At 44.0% G+C, this 26,368-nt stretch overlaps 1 protein-coding gene across 1 annotated transcript in view; it reads right to left on the minus strand.

The window, feature by feature from the left end:
• HIC2 (HIC ZBTB transcriptional repressor 2) overlaps window positions 1-16,607 on the minus strand; it is a 71,104-nt gene extending 54,497 nt beyond the window's left edge. Inside the window, exon 1 of the mRNA XM_041488630.1 lies at window positions 16,015-16,607. The gene's annotated coding sequence lies outside the window, so the exon portion shown is untranslated. The remainder of the gene's footprint in view (window positions 1-16,014) is intronic.
• Window positions 16,608-26,368: the final 9,761 nt, after the last annotated feature.

The raw sequence follows: 26,368 nt of genomic DNA on the forward strand, positions 1-26,368 counted from the left end.
AAATGCCTGCACAGTGCTATTTTAAAAGAAGCATATGGATTCCTCTAAGTTTGGAAACAGCAGACAAAAAATTATGCCGAGGCAATCTCTGGAGCACGCAGTCTTTCAGCATTGGTCAAAGAGACTGCAATAGAAATATTTTCAAACCTGCTCTCTAGTTATGAGATCTCTCATGGCCTGTGGAGGCGGACAATATTAGAGGCCACTAAATCCTGAAGTTTATTTTTCTAAAAGTTTTCACTTCAAATAAAGCTTTGTTTTAATATGTATAGGGCCAACTGTTAGAGCATTGAGGTCCTGGTTATTAGCCAGCTAGAGCTCATGAATTATGTTTAGTGAGAAGTTTATTGGCTCAGTAAACACCATTCCAGTTCCCCTCACTCCTGAATCGTGGAAGCCAAACCAAGAGATATTCAATGCCATATTACCACTAGCACCAGAGCAACCATTATCTGATTACAGACATTTTATTTTTTGTAAGGAATTTGCTATTGCATCACTTAATACATGGAAGTCTTTAAATTTACCAAGGCAACGCACAAAGAGTAAGTAACTGTTTGGTCCTGTTTATCATCTTCTCGAGAATATTTGTTTCCATCTCATAGCTTTCCAAATCCAGGCATTACAGAAATGCAGTCCCTTTGTAAGGTAGAAGCTTGCTAAGGAATTTTTAACACTAGCAAGGTGCCCATGAAGATCTGAAGTGGAGCCAGAGCAGCCTGAGGTGGTGTTGGCGCTACCTGGCCTCACCCCGTGTGGGCTGGCACCAGGAACCTGCAGACCAAAATGCAAGGTAGGCATCTCTAGAACAAGCAGGACTGATGAGTAGCTGTGCAAATCCAGAAGCAACTGCTACTTGTGTGGCTGGCTTTGTCCTAGGTTGTAACTGGTTACCTCTCACTGCCATGAGCTAAAGCCCCAAGAACAGAGAGTAAGCAATGATCAGTCAGTGTGCAGTGACTTGTTTATGTGCTTGTCGTTCCAGTTCTCTGGAATAGCTAAGATAGCCAGAAGACTGTACAGGGACTGTGTCAGTCCTTGAGGCAAGGAAAGTTAATTTAGTTGGAAGAGTAAGGATGAAAATAAGAGTGCTATAATAACAGCAGCCTATTCTGGCACCAAAGTAAACTGTAACTGAAGGAGTTTAGGTTCTCCTCCTAGTTCTCTACATCTGTCACACCACCTTGGCCAAATAATGAATCTGTTTGTGTCTCCGCTTCCTCTCTCCCCTTTAGCTGTACTATCTACTATCTACTATTATCTACTATTACTATCTACTATTATCTACTATCTACTACCATCTACTATTTAGACTGGAACATTCTTCAGGGAAGAGATTGTGCTGGTACAGCCCAGTGACAGCCTTAGGGTTCTGCAGTCCCTAAGCCAAACATAGTCCAATTTACATAACACCAACTATGAAATCATGTATTCTCATGTAAATGCTTCTTCAGATGTCCTGAATCTGTCCATATGACAATGAAGAAACTTGGCAGTACAGATCCTTAATGTCCAACCTATCCCACAAGGACATATCATCACACAAAGCACCTCTGGGGAACAGGCAGAGTTAAAATCTTTCCACCCCAGTAGTGGTGAAAGACAAGATACCCTTCTCTTTAAATTTAACCCTCTCCCTTCCAAAGAATGCCTGGAATTTGTACTATTTCCCAGCAGAGAGTAGAAGGCAAAGACTTGGCATGGGGCAAGACAGATAAGAGCAGTTGCCTTCTCTAGGTTTTTTTAACTCTGCATAATTGCTTAGGGCATGTGATGGTTAGGGAGACACACATCTGCCAGAGACAGACTACAAATCACTAGGATGATTCCAAGCAAACAAAATCTAGTTTACAATGTGGCTGTGGTATATAAAACACCTCTGTAAAACTACAGTATAATTCAACTGCTGCAGTTTCATTTACAAAGCAAGGATACAGTTTTCTCTCTCAAAGAATTTAGGATCACTCTGACATTGAATAAAGTCCTGGTGGTCCTCTGGGGCACAGGGTGAAGGTTGATTGTTGTTGGAAGTTTCTCTAAGCAAGCCACATTTAAATACCATGTTTTGCAAAAGGGCCCATATTGCCTTGCCTGTGAATTCAGGTTCCTTTACCAGTTTAAAATCTGGGTCAAAGCAATTTGCTTACATTTGGAGTCCTTTTCCAAAATTAATGGTGCGTGGTATTTGGAGTTGCAGATACAAGACAACTGGATACTCTGCTATTATCTGCTCTGCATCACACATCTACCATCTACAGTTTTCCTGCTAATCTCTGTTCACATGGACAGCCCACTCCTGCAGCAGCTGCACACTCAGCATCCTAATGATATTATTCTTGGCCATCCTGTTAAACACAGTGTAAGGTAGATGCACAGGAGTGAGCCCTGCTGGATTCTCAGCAGTTTTTAGATGGCTCCAGATTGCAGCTGGCCAGGGGTGGAAGTTTTCATAAGCAGTGATGAAGTTCAGAGCTTTTCTATTCAAATAGGATGTTGACTGCTGCTGTCTCTTATCCTTTTCACTTCTGATCACTTCTGGTGATAATTAGGTTACCCAAATGTACTGGGCTCACATCAGACCACTTGGAAGATCCAGTTAGTGCTGCATACAGCTGCCAAATTGCTTAGCTAAATTTCACACAGGGATCACACGCAACAACGGTGACAGTTGATGTTTGTTTCACTTTGCCGTTCAAGGAGGTACTTTTGGATTACTAATTTATTCTACGACTTGGGTGCTGGCTAGTTCAGAGATTATTTTGTGGTATCCTGACAGGCAGTTGTTAGCTGGACCCTAAGCCCTCAGCACACACATTTAAAATCTCTCTGATCTGGAAATCTGGGTGGCATATCTGCTCAGTCCCATCCAGAGTAAGGATCCTGTTTATTTCAGTGCTCTTGAAAGAGGAAAGACAGAAAGGAAGGGAATAAGAAAGAATCCCAAAACCACAACACAAATTTGCCACTTAAGCTTACTGACAGACCTGACCTGCAAAGTACAAACAGTAACAGAGAATTATGATATTCACAATTTCTCACAGTACTACTCCAGGTATAATATATAATGTTTCCTTAATACAAACCACTTTGGAGTAACAATCAATAAAATACATTAAAATACAATAAAAATACCAGGTTTAGGATAAAAATGTGGTTCCAACCTATGGGCTTGTAAAGGAAACGTCAGCAGAGCCTTACTCCTCTTGTAGGTAAATTCTGAAGTTTCATCCCCTTGTTCACAAGCCAGGCAGAATAAAAATATCCACCTACACTAAACCAAAGGGAGCCACTCGTAACCCAGACACAACCACAACAGACATTCTCGACAGTCCTTGGCTTAATAGAACACTGCTTTGTGGTTATACCCACCACTAGGATTTCATCTTGCAAGTGCTAGCACGTTTAATTTATCCCAGGTCATACATCAAACACAATATTAAAATTTAAGATGGCATTTGAGATTCAGACTTTCTTTTGCAGTTTGAGTAGAGAGAACACAGTTGGGACTGTGGGTGCACGAGCATATTAATACATAAACACAAACCTGCAGCCATCACTCAAGAAAAACAATTGGTCTTTAAGAGGGGAAAAAAGTTGTAAAAAGAATCAATTCCATTAAATAGCTCTATAAATCAATTCCACCAAAAATCAATGGGAAACTACATCCACCATGTGCCAAGTAACTCCCACACATCAGGTGCAACTGTCCGTGACAGCGGCCACGCAGCAGCTCTGCCTGCCGGGAATTCAGGCAGCCCGGGGCTGAAGCAAGAACCCCAACATTGCCCATGCTGCCTTCCTGAGTGCCCCAGCGCTGCCCACAGTGCTCTTCTGCAAGCCCTGGCACTGCCCAGGCTGCCCTTCGCTCCTGGCTTGGTGCCTCAGCCCTGCTCACTCAGGGGGAGCTGCAGCCGAGGTCTCCGGGAAAGAGCTGCTCCCTGCCAAGGCTGCACATCTGCTCCTGGAGCCCGCGCTGGGACCAGCCCTGTGCTCACAGAGCCATGTAGCCCCCACCTCCAGACACCATGGTGGCAGTCCCACCTAAAAATCAGCGGAGGAAAGCTCAGGTTTCTTGTTAGAGCCAGGCATCTTACATGCTCAGGTCTGAAATGAAGCCTGACTTCAGGATTTTCCAGCAGGTTTTGTGCCACATCAAGCACCCCTAAAGGGGAGCTGACTTGGGCCCAGGTACAGGGAAGATGGGAGGGGAACATTAAGGATGTGGGGCCCACAAACCAGCAGCATGCAGTAAGTCACATACTGCTTAAACAAATTACTTGTTTAAGCATGAGTTCAGGTGTTCCACACTGTGTCAGTCTTGCTAATTCAGTGACTCCCACAGTGACTGTGCCAGGCCACTGCCCTCTCACTTTCAAAGTGCAGCTCAGTTGCATTTTCACATTTATAGGTGGTGGGTGCCCCTTCAATGACTGGAGAAACCCTTGGGGCTTTCACTTCATGCTGGCAGTTCTCAAATGACTTTAGAAACAAAACCCCTGGGGCTTTTGTTCTGTGTGGCAGAACAGAGGGCATGGAAGATTCTGGCTTTGTTAAAACCTGTAGAAAAATTCATGTCCTGTGTCTTCCCCTTTATGTGCTTCACATGTGCTGTCATGTCTCTGGGGCATTAGAGACACACTGTTCAAGAAATTCAGACCTAGCATTTTTGCAACAGAAAAAACTTGATGAGTTGGCCTCTGCTATTCAGCACTAAGTACCAAAACCCATTTTTTCCTGTTGTAACTGAATGTCAAGTGTACCTTGACAGCTACTGCACACAGAAACACTCATGTCTGGTATCATACATGTATATTTTAAACAGAGAAAGAATGCACATATGTGTATAACAAATAATGAACAGTTTAATGAGAGGGCTCAGGACTGTCCCTGGCAGGGAAAGAAACTATCTACTGCATCTCTCCAAGGCTCTGTGACCCAGCTGCAGGAGGGATATGATCTCTAAATTGCATTTTTGATCTTGGGCCTGATCTTAGCAATCAGCACCCTCAGCTTACTGATTTCAGTGGGATTTGAGAGCATTTGATATCAAACCTTCCATCAGTCACAAGTTTCCCTTAGATGTAAGGACATGCAGTTCTAGAAAGCAAGACTTTGACTTAGGCTGGAGGTTTGATGTCAAGAGTAAGTGGGAATTGTACAATCAGGGGCTTCAATCTAACCACTGGTATTTGGCAAGACAAAGCAGCAATACACTGAAGTCTGTTTCTTTTGAATTATTCCTTAAAACTCTGTCATATGACTCTTCTGCTCCAGAAGAATTAATCAAATATTTAAAAGTATACTAAGGGAAGCTGAAGGCCATTGTCAAGAGAACAGCCAGATCTTCCTGCAATTAACAGTGGAAGTTCCTAATTTTCCCTGTTCCTAAATGCATCTGCAGTGATATTTCATTTACTGGGATTTCAGTTTCATACAAATCAGGAAAAAAAAATATTTGTGGCAAGTGACCTTGAAGTATTATAATAAGAGCATTTGCAGAGAGTTTTGAAAGACAAATGCTGTTCTAAAGAGAGTCTCCATGCACAAACAGATGCCACACCAACACTTGCATGGATGTAACTTGCAACTATCTGGTGGCTCTCTGAAGTTCTGCAGTAGCTTACAGTGAAGAAATTACTGTTGTATTTATGAAGGACAGCCCAAAGCATGGTGTAAAATTTGTGTGGAAAGAGACAGAGAAAACAGATAGGAATAAACACAGCCCAGGGAACAAGGACATTACAATAGTACAGCAAATATGTAGGAATGGTTAGAAAAAGCAAGTATGTGCACAACTGGGGAAGAAGAATCCCACAGGTTAGATAACCAAAGCATAAATTTCAATAAGCAGACACTATGGACTAGGAGTTGAAGCCAGCATAGCGATCTGAAGTGTCAACTTATATTTAAAGACAATCATAGTTAAAATCATAAGCCAAATTGCATAATAGGCAAATGAGATGAATTGAAAGATTAAGCTATGGAAATTGACTCAGAGAGAGGATTGTAAGGATCTTTTATTTTTAAATCCTGCTCCTGAACTCTTTTCTACTCAAAGAAAAAAAAAATCTTAAATCCCATTTCCTGCCAGTATGGGGCTAAAATGTTAACACCATATTTCATAACAGTTAACGTGAAACAGGATTACTGTGCTGACTTGTTCTTGAAGAGCAAATACACTCTGCAAACTAGATTGGGAAGGAGGTAGATTTCTTTCTGACAAATCCACTGACAAGAAGCAGGACAGAGAAAACATATTTTTCTCTATGACTTCTGGGGATGAACAGAATTTAAGTCTGTTGTCCTTAGCAGCATTAATGTACTCTTCCAGTTGGACTTTTTTTTGTTCAGTTATTCACTGTAGAGACTGACTTACTATGAATAACCATGCTTTTCTTTCCTACTCAGATGAAGTGCTTACACTGTTCAATGAAAGCAAAAGAAATGCCTTGTAAACCTTAAGTTCAAAAAAAGCCAGAAAGATCTTACAAAGAAGATCCAATGACCCATCAGAAAGAATAACTTCTTAATACCAGCCAGGCAACTGCCTCCTAGGACAAATAAAGACTCAAAGCCCTACCCAAGCAGACTTGCCAGCCAGAGCCTTCTCTGACACCACAGTGTATCTGGGGCTTCCCTGTGTCAGAGCATTTACACGGAGAGCACTTAGGCAGCGAGTGTGTGACACATCCAGCGAGCTCGTAACGTCTTGCCTGTTTTCTCTTGAGCCTCTGAACTGTGACCTCAAAGCAAATGAATCTGAGAAGAAAATACATTAATCAGGCATTCACTCAGCCAGGCTCTGGGTTTTTAAAGCAGGGATCTGAATCAGCTATATCGCCTCCCACTTCTTTCCTGATACAATTAGTCAGCATCTGCCCCGGCAGCCAGCCCGCTGCCTCTCAGAGCGGGGACAAGCAGCTGCAACTCCCTTGCCCACTGCTACTTCCAAGCAGGCTGCAGAACCACGGAGAACAGCTTCTGAATTCTGGCTGGTTAGCATCCCTTCCCTGGGCTCAGGGGAATGAGAGGAGCTGAGAACAGCCACCACTTAGAGCCTCTTTGATTCCCTGCTCCAGCCCAAGTGCAGGCTCAGACGTGTCCCAGCCACACCTCTCCCACCTTGGGCCAAGGCCATGCCAGCTCCACACACCTGTTGGAGGCTTCCCCACATTTTAAGGGAATCCCCAGAAGGGGATTTGCAGGTGCTGCACTCCCTTCAAAGAGGCAACAAATCATCCAGGGAAATTGGACTCATAGCATTCAATGCAGCCCTCTGACCTTTTCCAAAATGTTCTCAGCCCACCAGGCTGGCAGGACTGAACTTTACAGCTAAGTGTTTTGAAAGAAGCATGTGCTTTTAAAATCCAGATGAATTTTTGCGAGGGGAACTTTACAAAGGCATCATTAGTGTATCCACAGGAGTTTTGCAATTTTAGGTTACAGGTGATTACAGCAAATAAACAGGCATGCAAGTCAGGGTCGGAAGCGGACTTCTACTTAGAGCCTGCCTCACCAGGCACTTGGAAAATAAATAAACCCCCCAAGCAGCTCTGTTTTACCCAACAGCTTTAAGGCTCCAGCCCCACTCCTTGGGCTGGACTGTGCAAGCTCTTACTCCAGCAGTCACACCGAGTTCAAGCAAAGTGCCTGAGTAAGCATTTGCAGAATCTGAACCCCCCAGCCAGTTATCTATACAGCACCTATTTGGGCCTTGCACTGCAAGCTCTTTAGCTGGGGACATGGTCTGGAAGTATATTGTCAGCTGCAATGGGCTTTATCTCCATTTATAGCATTAAATCTAATTTTTGGTGCCAAGTGCAGCGTTAGCCTTACAGTGACATCTATTAAAGACATTTTTCCCTGAAGACTGTGATCTGACCAACAGCCAGTTTGCATGGTTTATATTTTTACTTCATGACAAAACCACCATGTTCATACTATCTTTCCACTTCTCTAATTTCAAGCTTTTTCTTAAAATACAGTACAACAAGCACTGAGTTACAGAAATCCCACACTCTGACACTACATGGGCTTCACTTGAGATGCTGCCATCCTTCCTTCCCTGAAGTTAAAATTAAAGGAACAAACTTGACTGGTTAGTCTCCAGTAATGTGTACGTTTAGCAGAGGCAGACTTGTTTCCTCTGTGCCATCAGAAGCATTCCTGATGGCCACCCAGCCCCTTTCCCCCTGCCAAGACACAGAGGAGGCAGGGGACAGCAGCCTGGCACAGCATGGAGCAGTTCTTTGGGGGAAAAAAAAATTGCAAGTTCCCCTGAAATGCTGCATCCTGCATGCCTCAAAGGACAGCTGCTACCTTCTCACTAACAAAAATGTGACCCCAGCCAGTCAATCTACAGCACTAATGCTATCAGATACCCTCCCAGTCACCACTTCTGATGGCCAAAGCCATTGAAATGCAGTGACTTCTCCTCCACCTCAAAAGGGCATGTGCTTTGCTTTTGCTCCAGGAAGTTTTAGGGAGGGTGCTTTGGTTTTTTCAGGTTTTGGAGAGGGTACAACCCAAGCTGTTTTAGATAAACACAGAGGTAGCAGGAGTCCATGTGTAACCACAGAGGAAGTCAGCACAAATAGGCAAATGTTCTGAATAATGGCAGTGCAGATGCACATGGAAACTTTCTTGAACTCACTTGCACTCCTTTCCCCCTTTCTTGTCCAACCAGTTAAAGGATAGGGAACATCCCAAGACTCTGGCATATGGTATTAGATGTTCTGGGCAATAGGCAGAAAACTGATAAGTCTTTTGAAATGGAATAGTTGGTGTCATGCAGCAAAGGTCCCACTTCATATGAACTCTCAAAATTTGGAAAGGAGAAGGAGGTTTTATTTATTACAAGTGAAACAGAGAAACTGAGGTGCTTAATCAGTCATTTGCCTCTAATGGGAGTGGAAGCTGGTTTGCTGGGCTGTGGCCATGGCTTCTCTTCCGTTAAGGAAGAACTCTTCTGCAGCTTTCAGAAAGCCATATAAACATCTCAGAAAAGGTTACATGAATATGCCAGAGACACAATTGTAAGTCATAGATTACTAATTATGAAAGCATTACGAGATCTTTGAGTTGAAAGGATGTCTTTTCTGGATAGGCAAATATTTTAATTCCATACTCCAATGATCAGTGTTTCAGGAGGACCCTTAGAATCTATTTTCTTTCCATGACTGTCCTCTGTGGTTAGTTACCCCTCTGTGCATGACTTCAAGTCCTACAGCTCTATCAAAAGTACTAGTTTTCTCTGCATTTGGTTCCACTTACAAGACTCTGAATTATTAGTACAGCATTCAGCTTGAAATCCTCTTGCACAATTAACTGTTATTAGAAAATAGCAGTTACTATTGTTATTTTCTGTTCATTAAATGCTAATGGAAATTCAGCCCATCTTCAAAATACTATGGCTTTACACAGGCAGAGGTGAAGAGGTACAGACACATGAAATTATTTTTCCAGATTCAAACAATCTATCAGTGGCAAACAAATTCTCATACTCAGTTCTGTTTTAGCCACCAAAATAGAGATTGTCAGAATGATGCTGATGGTCCTCTCTCCGCACTCAGGTCACTTTTTCCCTCACTCAGGAGCTGAGGAATATCAATACAACAATTAAACCCATCACCTTACAAGCAGCAACCAGAAACTGGGAGACCCAGCCTGACTGGAATAAACCAGCTGACTACAGCTGCTAAAAAGAGGTCCACACTTGGGCAAATACTCAAGACATTCCTTCTCCAAGGCACCACCCATAATAACAGGCCAACAGTCTCAAACACCTCTGCATTTGGATGGATATGCAGAACCGCATACATTAAACTGCTTTTCTTGGAGTTCATTTAAGAATGCTGCCAGCTTGTAAACAGCAGAGTCAGTTTTGCTGCCAACACAATTTCTACCTAGAGCAAACGGAAGTGCTTTTCCAAGAATTTCCAAGACTGTTGCGTCACGCCGCGCGCTGGCGTTGCACCATGCAACCGGGGAGAGAAGACACACAAATACAAACTGCTGCTTGCTGCATCCTGAAGGGAATTATTCAGAGGCATTTACTTATTTTCAGGAAGAGACTGACAGTGCAGAACAGACCTTCCAAAAACTCCCAGTGCTCACTGCAGGGGAATATAGTCTCATTAATATTTTCAGTGCTGTAGCAAAAAGAGAGTTATTTTTATAGCTGGCGTGTTTCAATTTTCATTACAATTTTGAAAGCCTTGTTTGATAAGGTACAGTGGAGACTAAGAAATGTAGCATTTCTGAAGGACTAGAGAGACTTCTTCTCTAGCCTCCCTCCCCATCATGGGTTTTGCATAATCCTAAAGCATTAGTCCTTTGGCAACTTTACCATTTTGAAGCTTTATTAGAATGATGTGTATGATGACAGCATTTACAAACTGTTGGTAAGGTCAGGGTCCCATTATACAAGCTTTTAAATATGATGAGCATTTATAAGATAAATACAAAAAACAAACCAAGGACATCATATTCTCCATAATTTAAAGATGAAGAAAATTCAACTTGCTTAACTTCCTTCATGACCATAGCATGGAAAGTTTAAATCAGGGATTGAAGCAGAGTTCCTTGGACCACAAGCTCACCCAGAAGAATTAAATGGGGGCAAATAATCAACCACTGCATCAATTAATAAAAGCAAACGTTTATAACCAAGATTTCTGGGTAAAACTTTTCAAGTCATAATTTACATTACTTTTAAAAAACACTCAGCCAGACATCACTCTGCTGACATCTGAAGAATTTCAAGACAACTCTCACTCTCATGCCAAAATTCCCTTTATCAAGCATTCCAGTACTGTGGTTCTGGCTATGTACACTTCATAGCTGTGCACACAAATTTATAATTTTTAGTGGATTCCTTGCCATCTACAACTTTGGTAGGTATTTTCCCTGCCTAGAAGGACATCCATGTTTTTGTTTGAAGACTGGGCATAATCATGTCATTAATATCACATTATCAAAGAACATTTGAGCTGCCTAGAAAAGAACAGAGCTTTTTTCAAGGCCTTGAGTTTGATGCAAAAAGTTCCACAAGAGGACTGTTCTGGATACTTTATAAGGGTAAACAGAAATCAGGAATAACAAAGCACCTCACCCTTCCATGGATAGGGGAAACAACACTAAATAAAAACAGCACAAGTTCAAGTCTCACTATACACTGTCACAATTTCAAACCTTCTTTTAAACAGGTCTTGTTTTAAAAAAGCATTCTTCAATTGTATGTCTTTCCTAGTGAAGTTTTGAGGACAATTTGTCCCTCCACAGAAAAAGCCACTACTTCACTGCTTCATCCACTCTGGGCAATCAGCTAACCCTTTGGACAGCGAGGCTGTTTTTTCAGGGCAGTTCAATAACCACTTCTTTCAGACTGCAGAAAGCAACTGAGATTTGAGGAGGGGCAGAAGGGCAGGAAAGCTGACTTCCCTCCAAATGAAAACTAGGTGTTAGAAACTAGTATCTGCTAGTTCCCTACTCAGAAAAGAGCAACAAAAATAGAAAATAATCCGTTCACTTTTGCTCAAAGAACACTTCCTTTGCTTTGCGTTTAATTTGGAGCTGAATAAAAATCACAGAGTAAGTCATACAGGAAGGGACCTCAAGAGGTCATCAGAAAGTATTTTGATAAGAAAGTATTTTACAAATATTTTTATTTAATACTTCAAAATCTTCAGGTTTAACATTTCATTGAATTTAATGCTATATAAGAAGTTTCTTGAGTCACTTCTCAGAAAAAATAACATACTAAATTAATTTTGTTTCTGATTTGCATGTTGAATCATAGCCTGAATGTGTTAACTCTGTCCTTTTGCTTAACACGAAATTTACTTTAAAGTTATCTTAGTTGCACATCAACATGTTTTAATAGGTACAGACCAGCAAGATCCAGTCTTTCTGCTGGAGAGTAACTACCACATAGAAACAAGCATGCTTTAAAATAAGGTTTCTTTTTGGCTGATTTCAATTCTCAGTTAAAACTGGCAATGCAAATTACTCTATTCTGTTCTTTATCGAACAGGAGAAAAGATTTTCAAACTGTCAAGCTGGCTGGTGGCATCTTGACAGCAGATGGAAATGCAGTGAGTGCATGGCAGTGTCTACTGCCACTACATGGCAGTGTCTTTATGTGACTCCTAGAAAACTGAATCCCCTCACTGAATGGCTCTTTATACAACAGGAAATGAGCACACATTTAGGGGCAGGAATCTGCTGTACACCCCTGTCACCCTAAACGGGTGCAGGCGTGAATGGGACTAGCCCAGCATGAAGAGCAGTCAGGTTGTTTACCATGAGGCCCCTCCCCAGTCACTCCATCGTGTGTCTCTTTGTGCACTCATGGCAAAGGACCGATTTGAAGACAATTTTATCTTGCAGTGTTTGGTTCAGTGGGGGAAGGGAGTGGATAGGGCAAACTGATGTATTATGGAAAGCCATCCCCTCTTCCTTTACCCAGGGGACTGAAGGACAGCAAATGCCTCAGGCCAGCGTACTGACATGAAATGTTTCCTACCTCACATCCAGAACCTGGGCAAGGACAACACTGGCACATTTTTCCATCCAGTATCTAAAGCTGGAACAACAAGAGGGGTTGTTCCTAACTCCTGCACCGATCTCTCAGAACACCTAGCAACAGAAGCAAGAAGTTTGCCCTGTTTTCAGGGATGCTTTTATTGGGAGGATACCCTAGTGACTGTTTTGAGCAGGAAACCAATCCCTGCACTTCTTTAAACTCTTCTTATTGCCAGTTGAAGACTCAGAGCCTTCTTCTCCCAGCTTAGCTGTCAGTGCTTGTCTTCTGACAGTTTCTGCAGGACAGCTCAGTTTGTCTTTTCTCCATTAGAGAGAGTAAGTGAAGGAAGCTTCCAACAATTGGTCCATTTCCAAACGCCCGCCTGAGGTTTTCAGTTGAGAAGATCAATCTTTAGCCCCTTCAAATCCGCAGGGTGCACATCCGAAAATGAGATATAATACATATGTAATCCTGGATAAACTCCATTCCCCACCCCTTTCCATTAAGTAAAATCAGTAACTAGAATCCCTGTTTAGGATTTGTGATTACAAGGATCACAGTCCGCCCTACCCTGGTCAAACAATACGGGCTCTAGGAAAGCATGAGAGCCATCATTTCAATAAAGCAAAACCCTGTTGCTTCCACTCCAGAACAGCTGACTTGAAGTGCATGCTAGGCTGTGCTTATTAACAAAATGAGAAATCTGATACATAGAAAGAAAACACTATGTGAGGATTAATCCTGGATTGCAGTTTGTGGCCAGCACTGGGCCATCATCCAAACACAGATGAAAAGAACAGAATTTCTCCCACCTGTCACTTACAGCAGGTACAGCTATTGATGTGTTGAGCCTCATCCTTTACAGCTATTGTAGCAACTCATTTTGTATCAGCTTAAAATTCAGGATTGACCTCACTGTTTCATTTCTTCCTTGTTTTGTGGGAGCCAGCACTGGAGGGTGAATTTTCTTTCCAGGAATTACAAACAAGCGTGAGTAACTTACAAGTTTGGACAGCTAGCACAATACACGTATGCTTCAAGGAAAGAAACCCAGCTTAAAACCAGCTGCAACCTGGAGATGCTAACTGAACAAGAAAATACAACGCTCAGGAACATCTTTTTAACATTGTCCTGCTGCTTTTGAGAGAAGTAAGCACACTGTCACTGCTGATTGCAGGAGACCTGAACAAACCAATGCATTTTCTTTGCCAACGAGCTACTGCACAGCAGAGTGAAATCCCTGTTGCAAGGCATTGTCCTTGCTCCTGATTGTACAGCAAGACAAAAACCAATATAAGAAGGCCTAATGGCTCGGTCACTGGTGTTCAATACACACCAATCCAAAGAAGTCATCTTTATTTTTTTTTAAATATATTCTCCTGCTTATGGTTGGCTTGACACTCTGTTGTTGCAATGCCACAGCTGAGCCCTGTTAATTTTTCTCCAAGCCCAGCAGGGAAGGCATGCTGCTGATGCTGAAATGGGCCCTTCCCAATGAGCTTCGCCTGTCACAATACAGCCAATATAATGGCTATGGCACAAATGTGATTCTGCTTTCTTCCACTCCAGCACCACATTTGCTGCAGCACTGAAATGTCACTTTGTGGCAATGTTCTTCCCTGTCTGTTGGCAGAAGCTGCAGTGTTGTTCGTGCACTTCATCAGTCAGATTTGGTTAGGATATGGGAAACCTGGTTTTCTGCAGAGAAAACATGGCAACCTCTTCCTACCAATACCTCTGGCTGTCAAGCTGAGATATGTTCATCAGACTGGATGACAGGGTTAAATGCTGCAGTCAGCACAAACAGTTCTGATAGGGAGGCAAATGCACCTCGGTTTTCAAACATCATCCCATTTCCCTACATCTATCATCAAAGAAGGCAGCAGGAGCTCAAAGAATAGCCACATACTATTTTCTGCAAGGTCAAAGGAATGCACAACGTACACTTTATGTTTGGCAGCTCTTAATTACTATGGGCTGTAAAGATGCTAGAAAACGACAACTCTCAGTGCAAGATCTGCTGTTCACAACTTCAAATTTCATGCTGTGATCACCAATTTTGGGCTGTGGTGGCTGTTCTAGAGAGTTTAAACCCATTACACAGCCAAACTGCTTAGCATTATGTTGTTCTCTAGTTATTTTAAACAACTAATCAAAATAAATTGGACATGTACCCTTCTGGAACAAGGCCTCTCACCTTCTCTTTCTCTCCTCTCTCCCCCCACCCCTTGTCACACATCGGCTTCTGCCAAACAATTCAGCACTGACACTACAGCTCATCACGTGATACCAAGTGCTTCAAGCATCTTGCAATACTTATTACTATCTACACATCCATAAGTCATTCCACCCAGAAACGTACGTGAATACTAACGTGAGCTATTTCCTTATGCATTAAAGATTTAGAGCTCTCCCAGATCCTTGGAAGAAGCTAGTACCCTCAAATACTGAAAAATCATCCCTTTTATGTGTGTGTCTCATCTGCATTTCACGTAGATTAGGAAGCATGACATAAGGAAAACCTGCCATATCCTCATACTCTCCCATTCCTCCTGCTTACACTCCTGCAGCCCCACAAGTCTGTCGTGATTAAGCAATGGATTTTAGATGTCAAAGAACAAGGCACTTGCACAGGGTGTCCTTACCCACGTTAGAATGGAAAGTAACAAATGTAAGAGGTTGCTTATTCTTAATGCTGATCTCCTCCAGAGCTAAAATGATATGTCAGTAGTAGGTGTCAAGTTTGAAGACTCCCCCCTCCCCTCCTCTTTTTTTCTTTTTTTTTAATAAATATAACAAAGGGCACACAGATTTGACCTAATGGGTCAACCATCAAAAGTTAAACTGATTTAAATAATTAGACCTAGAATGTCAGGCACCACTGCAAATAATTGCTCCTAATGCTTTTAGAATTAGATTGCTAATGAAAAGGCGCAAAAAGGAGGCCATTTGCAGTTGTGGAAATAAGTCAATTTTCTTTCCATATGTCATTTTCCTCATGTAGATTTGCTGTGAAATCTTAAGGAGTCATTTACAGCTTTCTCTCCAGAGCCACTGTAGTATATACAATAGTTCTGAGTAATAAAAAATAGCAATAAGTCATCATGAAATATTAGTTGTTTATACACTGTATTTATCAAGCATAGCAAACATCTGCTCATAGTTCTGACATTTTCTAATGAAAGTGACTATTGCATATTGTTTTCCCCTTAATTTCTGGAAAAACATGGGAGCTATTCAAATATAAACAGCATTCCGCAACAAATTTAAACCAGTTTTGGTCAAAGGACAGTTCATTAGCAGAATGTAATTCTGATGCTCTTAACTGGTTTCTGGCTGCTCTCTCAGATTTATTCTAACATCTAAGTAATACTCTGAGTGATTTCGGTAACCGTCTGCTAAAGCACTGGGTTCCATGTATAATTCACTAATTCTGTGTAAAGGTGTGCATACCCCCGCCCCACTCGCAGATTCTAACGCCAGGTTACCCGTCTCTGGAAGCGCCCAGGCCACCCGAGTTCTCAGAGGATGCGGATTTCGCAGCAGAAGATTCGAGTGCCCAGACCCCGTGTGTACACTGGCGTTCTCCGGGCGGCGGCGGGGCCGGGCGCGGTGTCCGGCGGCCGCGGAGCCCCCGGGAGGAGCGCGGCTGGCGGCCCCGATAACGGGGGGCGCGCCGAGAGCCGCCCGCCGCCGCCGTGCCCACTTCCACCTGGGACCCGGCCAAGCAGAAGTCAATAATTGACTTCCCCGCGGCTCTCGCCCCGTACCAAAGGGGCCGGGCACGGGCTGGGCGCTGCGGGCACCGCGGGGCTCCCCGGGCCGCGCACCGCGCAGGGGGCCGGCACGCAGCCTCCCCCGCCCCCACTCCCCTCCCCGGCTTTGCTTTGCTTTTAAATGCAACCAGAAAAAAACACAAAAAGCCCGGCTCCCCCGCCGCCGAGCTGGCACCGGCACCGGCGCGCCGGGAGATGCAGAGCCCGGTCCGGCTCCGCGGCGCCGTGCTCCCGGGACCGGGCAGCAACCAGCCCTCTCGGTTCCCTCAATTGCGATGGCGAGCTCCTCGGCAGTAATATTGCCAGCCTGGACGTACAAATTTTTTTAATTTTTTTTTTTTTTTTTTTTTTTTTTTTTTTAACCGGGTGGACAGCTCTACGCTGGCTGGCGCGGCCGGGGAACGTGCATTTCCTGCGGGGCACAAAGCCGGCGGGCAGGGTCCGGGGAGCCCCTGGCCGCGGGAGGGTGCGCGATCCTGCTCCGTCCATTGCGTCCGAGATGGGGCCGTAACAAAAGCCAGAGACCCGCAGCGACGGGCAGAGCGAGCGGGGCCGGCGGGTCCTTCCCTCCGCGATCCCGAGCGGCCGAGGGGGGCGGCGGGGAAGGGGGGAGCCAGGGCAAAAGTTCACCGCGGTCCCGGTAGGGCAGGGGGTGCTCGGTGGGGCTGGGGCCGGCGCTGGGGTTGGGGGATGCCGGCCTGGCTCGTCGCCTCGCAGCCCGGCGGATGGACCGCGGGGGGCGGGAAGGAGGCGATGCAAGTCCCGGGAGCCCCTTTCCTGCCCTCTCCTCCACAATGCGGCCAGATCCCCGGCACAAACACGCCCCCCGGCACCCCGGGGCTCCTCTCCCTCCTTTCGGGGCAAAAATAAAATCAAATAAAATACAATACGGCTCACTTGAAGGGACGAGTGTGGATGGGGAGCAGGCGGCTGCTCCGGGCTGCCTGCGCGCCCCGCCGGTCAGCCCCACGCCGGCCGGCCCCGGCGGGCAGCAGCTGCGGCCCCCCGCCCCGACCCCACTGCCGCCGGGGAAGGGGCAGCGCACACCCGTGCGCACACACACAAATGGCACGGGAGGAGGGGAAAGTTTCCAGCCGCTTCAACCAAATAACCAACATTTGCAAGCTCCAGACAGGCACGGTGGCCAGCACACCGATGCACGCCCCGGCCCCCGAAGCAACGGGGCAGCGCGCCCGGAGAGCGAGGGGAGGGGGCCCGGGGCACGGAGAGAGGGGGGCAAGAACAGAGAAACCATCTCGGGTTTTTTCAATGGAAGTACCGCCGGTGCCGGGCACGGCTGATGCAGGGCAGGGAACAAGGGGACACCCCCGCCACCCCGGCGACTCTCCCGAGCGGACCCGTGCAGATGGGCAAATCACCGGGGCTGCAAATAAAGAGCGGGGGAGCGGGGCTGGGCTGCACCGCGGAGCCCGGCAGCGCCCGACCGCCCCGCGGGACCCGCGCCCCCGCCCGCGCCCCGCCGCGTTACCTTCTTATTGCATCTGGAGCAGCAGCTTTTCTTCCCTTTCCCCTCTCCTCCTCTCCCTCTCCTGTCCTCTCGGTTTATACCAGCCTGTTCCTCATCTCACAGCCTTCCTCCCAGCGCCATCTTGCAAGCTTGTGACGTTGGGAGCCGCTCACCCCTGACCCACATTTGAATAGAAGCCAAAATGAAAAAAAGAAGAGGAGAGAGCGAGGGAGAGAGGAGAGAAAGAGGGAAAAGAAGAAGAAGAAAGAGCGGAACAAGGAGAGGCAGGGAAAGCAGCAGCTAAGCAAGTACTGTGCCAGTGTGGAACAGCATCGGCTCTGCTCCCTTGCCAGCTAGTTTAGTAATAAGCAATTTCCTGCTTTTGCAATAAATGTTGCCGCGGCGGGGCTGGGAAAGGGACGGGGATCTGAGTAATTCCCACCGAGGGACCAGGGCTTCCCCCACCCCGAGCCGCCCCCCTTCCCTGCCACCCACACCCCGAAACCCAGCCCGGAGCCTGACCACTGCCTCCCGGCAACCCAAATACTGCTGCTCCCTCCCAGGTTTTGAGCAATGAAAAAGGCATTTATTAAGATTATTTCTCCCATCACTGATGAGCTCTTAAGTGCGTGCTAAGAGAAATTATATAGATTGTAGCTTGTACATGTGTTGGAATCTGAAATTAGTTTTACACACAAATTTTGGAAACATCACGCATAGCACTATTTGCATATTAGTTTTTTGTCACTCATATCTGTGTGTTAAGGACTGTCACTGCATTTTGCATTATTCAGGGCACAGATACAGACATGGCCTTTGCACCCACAGAATCTGAAGTTTTGGTTTGTGCATTTTTTTTTAAAGTTATTTACCTATGGAAGTATATTGGAGGGAAGAGTTATTTGTGTTATGCATCCCTAGTCCTGCAAAATTTCCATTCATGCTTAACTTAAAGCACATCAGTGATCACACTGAGTAAGAAGGGCTACTCAGATGCTTACACTAAGAGTGTGCCCAGCCTGCAAACTCAACCTATTACTTTGTAAAATGTTAAGTTCACTTGACGTTTTACATCTTAATCTTACTGACCATTGTCACAAAGTACAACTGTGCAGAAATCTGAATTACCCCTTTGTAGCACTCTCTCCCATCTATAGCTAATTAATCTCTAATAACTGGAGAAATGCACATAAAGGTTTTTATTGTAATCGTGCACAGGAGTACTTCCACTATCCCATGTAGGAATCACTGTATTAGCTCCAAGTATGAGATGATATTTCCTTTCCTTCTGTGCCCTCACAGCCACCCATAACCAAAATTCTCTGTAGCCTCAGCAAGGTGATTCATTAGTGAAGCTAAGCCTACGTTTAACACATGTCTAATAATTCCCTAATAGCCACAATGCCAGTGACTCTCTCAGCCACTTCCTGTGCAGATCCCTGCAGTCTGCATGCCCTTCAGCTGGATCCCAGCTGCAGCCTAAGCTCTCCATCCCTGATAATAAAGATATTTTCTAGTTGCTCATCCAGAGTTCAAAGTTTTTGCAGGACATGGTTTCTTCAGCTTTACCAAAGTGGCTTGAGGAGCAAATAAAGATAAGGCAAATCACAACAGCCATATCAGAAGGGTCTGGACTGGTGGTTTGTTCACAGTACACCCAATAAAGAGCAGAACACTAACAGTGGTGAGAACAGCAAACCTGACTGTCAGCACAAGACCCAGTGAAGTAGATAAGGATCAATTCAAGACTCTTCCCCCACCAGGAAAGTTAATTTAAGATCGGTGGTGCTGCTCTGAGCTGTATTTTAAAGCTAAGTGGCCTTGCAAATAGCCAGGGAGGTGTTTCACGCCATTTGTTTCATGCTGTGCCAGAGGAATTGGTAGGCAAATACACAGAAGTCCTTGCACTATCTAAACAGGGGCTACATGCATCATAGATATTTTTTCAGATAAGTTTAGACATTTGGGTTTAGAAAGAGCCACTTTTGTGAATCTTTGTGTGGCATTTCAAGACCTCAACAATGCCACCATCTGCCCTCATCTTCCTTCCTTCCGCTGAAGTTTTCCACCCCAGCACAATCTGTGTGCCCCTGCCAGTTCACAAACCAACATCTTTGTTCAAACCCGCTTTCATCAGACATTTGAACAAAGGTGCCAAGTTTTTCACAGGAATGGCTTGAGGCACGAGCATTTCAGCCTGTCTGCCAACTTTGCTAGGCAGGTGTTAACTTTTGAGAGTGAAGGGGAGAAAGAAGGTTGGGAAGATGGACAGAAACATCCTAAAATGTGAGCACAAGGTTTAGTCTAAAAAGCTTTACTTGTGTTTGAATCTTCTCTAGGTTTGGGAATGATCAGTTTGCAGCATCCCTCAGGAAACTGAGAGATGGACACATTTTCAGTAGAGAGGAGAAAAAAAAAAGATAGAAATTAGGTGTCTGGCACCTGGAAATGATATGGTATGATACAGCGCTGCATTCAGCTTCATATATAGGTGATAATTATAAGGTTGGAAAAGAACTAATGAGAAAGTTAGACCTGGCACTGTCACTAGAACCAGGGACATCTGTGGAGAATCTGATGAGCCAAGTTGAAGTATGGCCACACCTACCTGGAAAACATCTACAGGCACGCAAGGCAGATACCATGATACCTGTAATGTCTCCAAGCAACCACAGCCAGGGAATTTGCCATCCAAACAGAGGGTACACCCTCAAGTTCTGAGAAATCACACCCACTGTGGGCACATCTGGCACTGGTGAAACGTGCCCCTGTGTGTGAAAGCAAACGGGTTGCTCAGGTGCAGAGAGCTGCATGCTCAGATGAAAGGCTGGATTAGAAGGGTGATGGTGGCACTGCTTGCAGACACTGTGGCACAATGGGCATGTTCTGGAGGATGATTTGGGCTTGTGAATGTTTTGAAGAAAGAGGCTCTTCTTCTATTTCCAGCTGGACACTTGTCATTAACTTTGTTTTCTAGATTTGTTTGACTCTGAGGTTTTTAGCACTTTTCTGAAAAGAGCATGGAGAGGGTGGCAGCATGAATTGTGCTGGGTGCTCTGCAGACACAGTTGAAAGCTCCAGCTTCCTCCTTGGTGTGTTAATGAGTACATTGAATGCAACACATCCAAGGTAGCTATGACAAACAGATTTTTGCCCTAACAATATACAAAGAATTTAGAACAGAATCCAAAGAACAAGCAGATTGCACACCATTCTTGTATTTTAGTCCTTAGTATCTATTCACAATAGCTCTGTAATGCTGTTTTCAAGCAGACAAGTTTAATTAATTGTATTCCCCCCCCCCCCCCCCCCCCATATAAGTTATTGTTTGCAAAATACTTAGACTCAAGTCAGTGACTGAAACCCAGAGGAACTTCAGGTGTTTGGTTTAATTTCAGTTTTTAACAAACTGATGGGCTCAGAAGAAGCTCCAGCCCTTTGTAGCAGTGCTAACAGCAAGTTTATACTCATGCTAGAGCAGGAAGAAGACATGGGTAGAATTATTGTGGAGGCAAGCGAGTGCTGTGGGTGAGGAGTGAAGTAATCTGAGCAAAGAAAATGCCATTGCAGAAAGTAAACAGAATAACGACCAAAGGGTGGCCATGTGCCCTCACGGCTCTTCAGTGCCACCTGCCTTCGGTCCCGGCGCTGGTGGATGGCCAGTGCCATCTAGCAGGCGAACTGTTGTTTACAGTAGCAACGATGGGTAAAGCTGGGCAGAAAAGCTCCCATGAAAAGCAAAAAACTGCAATTGAAGGAACGAAGCAAAATATGCAGTGCAGGAAATGCCAGTTTAGGGTTTATGACTGAAAGCAAGGTCAGAGCAGGGGGTAACCAGCCTGCTCCTCAAGAATAGATAATGTTTTACCTCTAAAAATAAATTGAGACAGAGTTTCCTAGCAGAGATTTGCACTCGTTGTCTCTGCAGTGGGGTAGTCCTGGCAGCTCCACGAAAAATGCTGGGGGCCAGAATGTCGGTCTGGTACTGAAAGAGGCATCGTGCAAGGCATTGCAATGACCCAGGAAACTCTGCCTGAACAGTATCAGAGCAGCTGGGGATAGCTCATGAAATGAAGAAAGAAATAGAAATATTCCTCTACAGTCAGACATATGTGTCTGGCAGGTCTTGTCCAACAGACTCACAAGTGCCCAGGGAGGAGATTCCAATTTTATGCTAAGATGGATTTGGAAAATTCTCTCTTACCTGCAAGTGTGCTGTGATTGAGTGTACATCCTCAGTAAAACTCCTTCATCATTCACTGGATTAGTTGGGCTCCCCACTCTGCTACTTCTGGTCTTTGACTGCAGTCAGTGGATGATGCACAGAGCATTACATTATGACCTTTGTGTAATTATATCTTAATTTATCCTACCTGTTCCTGGTTTTACTAATGCAGAACTTGATAGAACACAAATTTGACAAGTAATTTTTCCACATCTGAAAATGGAAAGAAAATATTTTTGGAAATTCATTTGTAATGAGGGAAAATCAGAAACAGTAAATGTAACCTGAATCCTTAGGATCAAAAATTGCCACAAAGGTGCCGCAAAGTTTTATGCTGTGGCTGGTCACAGGTTCCCTCAGCTCTGCACTGTTTTGCCTTGTGAGAGTTCTGCTCAAAATCATGAGCTTAGAACCCAGTAACAAAAACAAACAAAAACCACAACAGAAGGAAGCAGTTTGAAAACCTAGGCTAGTGGTTTAGTGCTTGTACAAGGTACCATTTTGTCCACTTCTGCCTATGTTCATTCTGATAGCAGTTTTCATTTCCTTGGAAGAGAAGAAACTTGCACTATTTTTGTTGCTAGAACCTGAAGCTTTTTGCAAGATGTTCTGGCATAGGCCAGGCTGAGGCAAGGGGTTTTGCAACTCTAATCAGATAAAAACACTCCTTCCATTATAACAAGATCTTTGATTTCTGTTAGCCTGTGAATTTCTTTGCAAATATGTTCACTCTGTACCTATCTCCAAGACATCTGTGTTAAGCTGTGTCTACCCTGCTAGTTAACATAGCCTGTACAACAGCATCACTCCACTGGGCTGTGGGAGAGTAAGAAGAGTAAGGAAACAAGTGATGAACAAACCCACCACCTGTGAGTGTTCAGAGTAAAGAGAGACTGCTGAAAATAAGTCTCAAATAGATGTCAAAGGACATTAAAACAAAAAAGAAACTTTTTTTCAGCCATGTATAAACAGGGAACAAGAAAAGAACTGGTGCTACTTTGAAGAGTGGACAAGGAAAATATTAAAAATACTTTTGTACCCAAGATCTAAATGAAGTTTTGCCATAGCTTTTAAGAGAAACAGTGGATTTGAAGAAGAGAGTAAAATTAACATTGATTAGTTGGAATGAGGGGAAGACAATGGAAATTATCACAATAAAAGTGAAAGCAAATCTAAAATATCTTAACATTTTCCAGTGAGGGAGACCAGTAATTTTCATCCCAGAACTTCAAAGGAACTAGTACCAGATTGATAGCAACCACTTGAAATAAATCTTTGAGTTGGAGGTTGTTCTTGCATGATTTGAAAATAGTAGATATAATACTTTTATTTTTAAAAGGATTAGAAAGCTTTCTAAGAAGCCACTGAGTGGCTTTGAGACCACCTCAGACTTTCCGGAGAGTTTTGCAGAAAAATATATTTAACATATATATATATACACATATTTATATATATATATGTAAAAGATGCCAAGAGAAGATAAAAAGGATAAAATGCAACCACAATGCTGATTTTGCAGAGTGTCCTGGACACTTTATCTTTGCAGAGATAACTGATTGTCTAAGCAAGGGGAAATGCAGTAGATGTAATCTATATGGATTTTAGTCAAGCATTTGATATGATGCCACATGGGAAGTTATTCATTAAGATGGAGAAGATGGGGATTAGTACAAGAGCAGTAAAATGTGTAAGAATTTGTACTGAAGGAGAGATGCCAATAGATTGCTATTGGGATAGAGATTTCTAGTAATTTGAGATTGAACTTGTTTAATATTCACTCTAATGATCTCTTGTCATTTAAGATGGAGAATGGCAAAGAAATGTTCTGATAAAAGAGTCAAGAGGCACCATCATTAACAGCATCAGAGTACTGTGGCTGAAGATGGTGAAAGTGATGGAAATGGGATGCAGTTCCATATGAAAACAAACATACATTTGGGGTGCACTTTACAATTAACAATTGAAAATTAAGCATCTTCTTCAAGCTAATATAATCGAGGGCTTCTTCTGCAGGCACTGAAAAGAGGAAGATTCCCTGAGAGTGGAGGGTAATCCTGCCTCTTTTGGGTTCTTGATTTAGGATAAGAGGGACTGTTGTGTGCATATATCATTTTCTCTATTAACTATGCAGAACTTTATGCAGAAGGATAAAGAAAAGTAGATTCTCTTTAAGGAAGAAAATGTTTGGTTTGGTTTGGTTTTTTTGTTTACATATAAGTACATATGTGTGTGTACACACATGCATCCATAAATATATATTAAAATTTTCCTTCTATTCTTTATTGGGAAGCATAGAAACACAGAGGTATATTTTGTGTTTTCTGTAATAACCCACAGAGCCAGCCAGTATTTGTTGATATGCTGCATTTCTGAGTATTTCTGGTGATGACTTTCAGGTCATAAAAATCTCTTCCTGACCTCACATTAGGTAAAAATAGTAGGAAAACCACCACCAAATTCAGCTGTACATAAAATTTTTTTGCTTTCTTCATGTGTATGTACTTAGAGAGGCAGTGTGTATAGTATGCATAAGTAATTAATGTTGCACGCTGGAAGAATGAATTATTGTCAGATGGAGGTAAAGCATGCAATATGGTCAAGTAAGCAGTTCCAATAATAGCTGTGCTTATAGAAGCAAAATGTAATAGAGGGCAAACTCTACAGGTTGCCAGAGTGGTGTCAGAGTGGAGCTGTGTTGCCAGTTGGTGACCAGGGGACAGCAGAAGGATTGGTTTTAGCTGAATGCTTTTAAGCTTACGTGTTACCACACATAATGAGATTGTTTCTCAAGCAGTGGCACTTAAGCAAAGGGCAGACATAATTTTAGCTTGATTTAGTTGGTGGAGGTCTAATTAAAAAGCACATTTTCTTCTCTCCTAGCTTGCCATTTTCTCAGTGAGTGAGAACATGTTCTAGATGAACATGAGCCATGTCCTGTTGTTGCTGGGACAGCTGGATTGGGGTGACACGTGCCTCTCCACCTGGGAATTTAGCTGAAAAAAATGGAACTGTGGTAAAGCGACTGGGCAGTGCAAACTCCCCAAAAGCTGGCACTGCCCAGGGTAAAGTACAAACCCAGGGAGCACTCTGGTTTTGGACAGGTCACAGCAGTGTTTTTAATTAGTGTGGCAGAGAAGATAATGACAAGGACTACAAAAAGACTCTTTTCCATCCAAAGTGGACACCAGAATACTGGATATGGTGTAGCCCAGCTGAAGGCTGCCCTTTAAATCCAACAGCCATGCAAATACCACTCTTTATGTTGTATAAGAGAAAGAAACTACAGAGCCCTTGAATAGATGCACACAGACGTTGGTGTGCATTAGCTGAGTGTCAGGGGCTCAGAATCAGTGCCATGCACTCAGGCACACACAGACCATGCAGGCACACAGGACAGGGCAGAGTCCCCAGAGGGTTTGCTCCCTCCCCTGCCCACCTCTTCACAAACAGGCAGAGTTCAATTCCAGACTGCCCAGCGTACAAAGCAGATAAAGACTGGCATGGAAGAGCCCATGGGCAGATTGGCAGCCTCAGTAGTTACTGATATCAAAGGTCACTGAATGCAAAAAAAATAAATATGTTACAGTGCCAACAGGGCACTGGTGACCCAAGATAAAAGGTTCTCTACCACCAGAGATATATTTTCATGTTTGTTACCTATATAAACTGTATTTACTGTGATTTTTCAAGTTCATGAAAATATACAGGGAGGGAACATGTTTTACTTAATGTTGGCAAGGGGATCTGCTTCAAAGGCCAGACCCTCTCACTCTGGTATGCACTGTGCTGTTTTCATGGGTACACCTGAGCTGCAAAGCAGAGAAATTCACTGTTTATGATACTTCTGACTCAGGGTTCTGATACTTCTCATTCTTTTTACTCTTCAAAAGTGTAGTTGGATTTTTCTGTCCTAAAAGCACTTTTCTGTTTGAGTCTGACTTCACTGGTGCTGGGGTAAGTCTGAAATTACTGCACTGAAGCCACTGGAATGATATGGGTGAAAGGGAGAGAGACTCCAGCCCGCTGCCTGACATTGTAAAACAAGGTTATAAACACCATTGGTCAGTTCATATTCATCTTCTGTGATTAGTGCCAGCGGCAATGCACAGCCTGGCCAGTCATTTCCTACCGTGTAATGCAAGGTGACTATAGTTCAGGGGACAAAGAACACGAGATTGGGGTTTTTTCAGGGACAGACAGAGGCTGGTTATGAATGTTTGGGGCGCTTTAGTTTCATTGTTGTCTGTATCAGCACCAAGGGCTGAGTGGTGCTTTCTTGCAGATCTGCAGCACCAGTTCAGAGGTTCTGCATGGGAACGGGGAGCTCTCTGCTCACCAGCTCTCTGCTGCTCCCTCTTTTCAGTATTTGCATT

The sequence above is a fragment of the Pyrgilauda ruficollis genome, unplaced genomic scaffold, assembly GCF_017590135.1.
Source record: "Pyrgilauda ruficollis isolate IOZ18807 unplaced genomic scaffold, ASM1759013v1 scaffold9, whole genome shotgun sequence".
NCBI lineage: Eukaryota > Metazoa > Chordata > Aves > Passeriformes > Passeridae > Pyrgilauda > Pyrgilauda ruficollis.